This window comes from Mus caroli, chromosome 1, assembly GCF_900094665.2.
Source record: "Mus caroli chromosome 1, CAROLI_EIJ_v1.1, whole genome shotgun sequence".
NCBI classification, from domain to species: domain Eukaryota; kingdom Metazoa; phylum Chordata; class Mammalia; order Rodentia; family Muridae; genus Mus; species Mus caroli.
Window position 1 is genome coordinate 89,404,521 of NC_034570.1, and position 4,094 is coordinate 89,408,614.

General features: G+C 38.5%; 1 non-coding gene across 1 annotated transcript; it reads left to right on the plus strand.

The window, feature by feature from the left end:
• The first annotated feature begins 897 nt into the window (after positions 1 to 897).
• Positions 898 to 1,023, plus strand: LOC115032483. Its single transcript, XR_003838154.1, has one exon. It is a non-coding gene; the product is annotated as a small nucleolar RNA SNORA17 (small nucleolar RNA).
• Positions 1,024 to 4,094: the final 3,071 nt, after the last annotated feature.

Sequence of the window (4,094 nt, forward strand, 5' to 3'; positions counted from 1 at the left end):
TACACATATGATTCATATATCACCTGCAGTAAGTAGAGTCACTGTCTTGATCCCCATAACATCTCTCTTTATCTTTATTTATGCCTTTGACTTCCCTGTCAGCTTCCTTTATCAATGACACAACAAGAGAAAATCTTCATTGACAGTTTGACTGGAATTAGGATCACATGAGTGCACACCTCTAACGGAGCTATGATGACTTTGAACTCAGTGTTCTTTTGTTCCACCTCCCAACTGCTAGAATTGAAGGCATGAGCCACTACAACAGAGTCCTTTGTCTTTATTACACTGTGAATCTATATAATGTTCTTTCATAATCCCAATGGAAATCATGCGTTTAATATCTTATGTGTTCTTAATGCTCTGAATCAGATATTGTATTTTTATTGCTATCAATATAAAATGATGCACTAACAAATTAGGAAGAAAATTTATCAGAAAGTTTGCAGGCAGTTCCAGGCTACCAATGCAGTATCAAAACAGAGATGGAGATGCTGTGAAGGTCAAAGATGCTGCCCCTGCCACTGCTGCTGCTGAAACACTTCTGTGCAGACTGTCGCCACTGGGAAGTGGGGTCTCCAATTACATTTTGTCCTATGTCCATTAATCATATGTGTGGTGTCTAGATATAACTTCTTACCGGAAGTTTGACAATAGGAGAGGCATAATTCTTTTAAAAGAAATCAAATGTCATTGCCAACAGAATGGAGACTAATTGCTGAGATAAAGAAACAAAGTTTTCATAGAGCATCACAAATTGCTGAGATAAAGAAACAAAGCTTTTATAGAGCATCACAAATAACCATGAAATGATTTCTAATCTCAGGAAAACAAACAGCATACACATTAGTACACAACTGAGGTAATCATGACACAAAAATAAGTCCATAAAACAGCAGAGCCCCTAGAAGCTTTGTAGGTGTGGCTGCTGTGTCACATGTTCTGTAGGTGACAGAAAGGAGAGGCTATGTCTACACTCATTGTTCTGATATATGAACAGCTAAATGAAAAGCAGCTTATACTCCCTGAAAAAAGCAAGGCTGCAATTACCACTAGTCAGGTGGTGGTGCAAGGGTGGGGGATGGATATAAGGGGAGGAGAAAATGAGTGGTGGGATTGGGGTGAATGGTGTGAAACTCACAAGGAACCAATAAAGTTTTAAAAATCAACCTCTCTGTGTGTCTCTGTCTCTCTTTCTCTGTCCCTCTGTCTCTCTAACTCTGCTCCATTTCTGTCTCTGTCTCTCTCTCTGTCTCTCTCTCTCTCTTTGTGTGTGTGTGTGTATGTGTGTGTGTGCGCGCGCGGGTGTGCACGTGCCTTCCTGTGTGTCTGTCTGTGTCTGTCTGTCTTTGTGGGTCTGTGTAAAACCATAAACATTTAAACCATCTTCAGAAGGTGAATACCACTAACCCCCAACAAAGCTCTATGGAATTAAGATATTTAATATACAAAAAAAATCACATTATAGGAACTACCCAACAGTTCATATTGCTGAGGTGTTGTGCATATGTGACATTCTCTGTGTGCTTTCCAAACTGAACATGGGGACTTCTGTTACATTTGCACACAGCTCTCAGAAGTATAATCTGACCATACAGGATGGATGTGGACTCCCACAGTAAATAGATCACACGTACCTTGTCCCATTTTTTTTCAGCCCACTTTACTATCAATTACAGTGACTGTAGGTTTGGCACAATTTTAATACAAAGATTATATGATTTTACTCGGTAATATATCAACCTTGAAGGGAAAACTCAGTATTTCTCATCTCTATTATCATGGCCTATTCTCAATGCCTCCAGCAGTTATAACCTTCTATGAAAAGAAGGAATCAGACTCATGGCCTTGTCAATGTAGTCTATACTGAAACACAGGCTCATATCTTCATGTGTGAATTCCCAGTTGATCAGGTACATTAAGAACATGGTGAATAGAAGCAAACTTACAAACACAAGACAAGAGGTAGTTGATTTTAGTGAAATAAATAATTTCTTGTATTTTAGGACTTTGATGGGAAATTGATTGCTTGGTCCCCAAATGCAAGCCAGTAGTTTTAAGTTCTTTCCCCATGAGTATCAAACCAATTATTAGTGAAAGATGCAGGCCATTCTTTCAGGGACGTGGTCTCAGAGACAGAAAGGGAACAAGATATTTCTGAGGGCAAAAGTATACTTCAGTGCTGTTCTCCCTTGGGACAAACACATGAGCCTTAACACTGCCATTTACACCAGTCCAGCAGTTATAAACTGAACCTGGAGGGTATGCCTTCAGCTAAGATAGGTGGTGCAGATGGTCTCTGATCAGCTGAAGTTTGATTTTCTTGAAGATTTGTGGCTGTATTCATTCAGATCACTTAGCAGCACCAAGACAAATCTCAGAAGGTATGTGAAGTCTACAGCATCTTTAAGAGTCCAGAATTTTGCTTAACTGGAAGAAAGAGATACAAATTGCTTCTGGAAAGACATACCTGATATTTAGTCTCACCTTCTTCTACACTGTGACTCTGTTATCCTCCAATTCTCCACCACCACCTCTGCTGGCTCTGGGAGTTTATTTGGGAAACATGGTTCAAATTCTTATTCCACTGGAAACAGGGCCCTGTGGTTAGACTTCTGTTGTTGGCTGGAATCACTGTAACCATCAGTTTGTAGGGAAAATAACCCTGAGAAATTGGTGCATTGATTTGTGTTTTCATACAAAGCACTACAGACTAGGCTTGCAGAAGTGACAGACATTTATTCTGCAGTAGCGAAGCCTAGCCATTCAAGGTCTTGCAAGCTTGGTTTGCAGTAAGGCTTCTGTCTGGCTTTCTTATAGTCTTTTCCTCGCTTCCAACCATGCTATTAGGACATCAGTCTTGTTGAGTTAAATTTCTTTGATTTCTAGAGTTTATAAATGATAATAGTAAGAAAAGTGGTGTTTGCAGGTATGATTAAGTATCTCAATCTGGGCCAGTTTTCAGGAATTATATGTGTCAGACTTGAGTGCAATCACTCAGCCTCTGTCCTCAGAGAAAAAGAAAAGAAATATACACATAGGAGAGGAAAGGTAAGAGTCAATGTGATCTTGGAGACAAAGTATGTGACACAGCCACAGAGGATGCCACAGCCATCAGAAATAATCAGAAATGAAGAACAGATTCCTTATTAACCATACAGACTCATAGCCCTGAAATGTTTTCCAGTAATTCAGACTTTAGACTCCAATCCTCCAAAGCTAAGAAAAAACAAATCTGCTGTTTAAACTGTTAAGTCAAGGGGATGGATAAGGTGGCACAACAGTACACAATGCTTTTGCAGAAGTTGAGATTGACTCCTAGCACTCACCAGGGGTGGCTCACAACACCAGCACCAACAAACCTTCTTCAGATCCAAGTGCATGATGTACTCATGTGTGCATATCTATAGGCAAATATGCATATATACACATGAATAAAAATAAAACAAGTCTATACTGGTAAGCAGATGGTTATTTGTTTCAACATAGAATACAAACTGTCTTTCTTCACTCATATTAAAATTACATTTGAAAGAGACATTTTAATTATAGCTATTTTCAAAAGCCAATGAGTATAAGTTCAACAAAAGAAATACTCCTTTTGGTATTTAAATATACACACACCACCCCATTTTTCCCTCCAAGTATCAAACCCAACATTCTGAGAGTATTAACTGGGATAATACTTTAAGAGATAGATTGTTTTATACCTTTTTCTTTTAGCTAAATAATTCCTTTCTACAAATTACAAGTTGAGAATTAGATTATAATAAGAATAGAAAGACTGTAGTAACAAAATATAATGACTGGTAAGACCATCATGAACTAGGTCAAAAATTTTCAGAATATATTTCCCATTGCTCCTGGACTAGCATCTACCACAATCTGAAGAGAATATCACCAATAAATAAAAGCAAAAGGCATTTGTGCTATTAGCCTCAGGCATCTTACCTAAGCCAGAGACAACATAACGGAAAGGTTGAATGATTAAAGAACCCAGTGGCCACCTATTGTAGCTATCGTCTGGTGTTTCAATTCTTGGTTTAAACCTAGGAATCTATATCGTCCAGTTGTGTGCAACTTTGCAGAAGCTT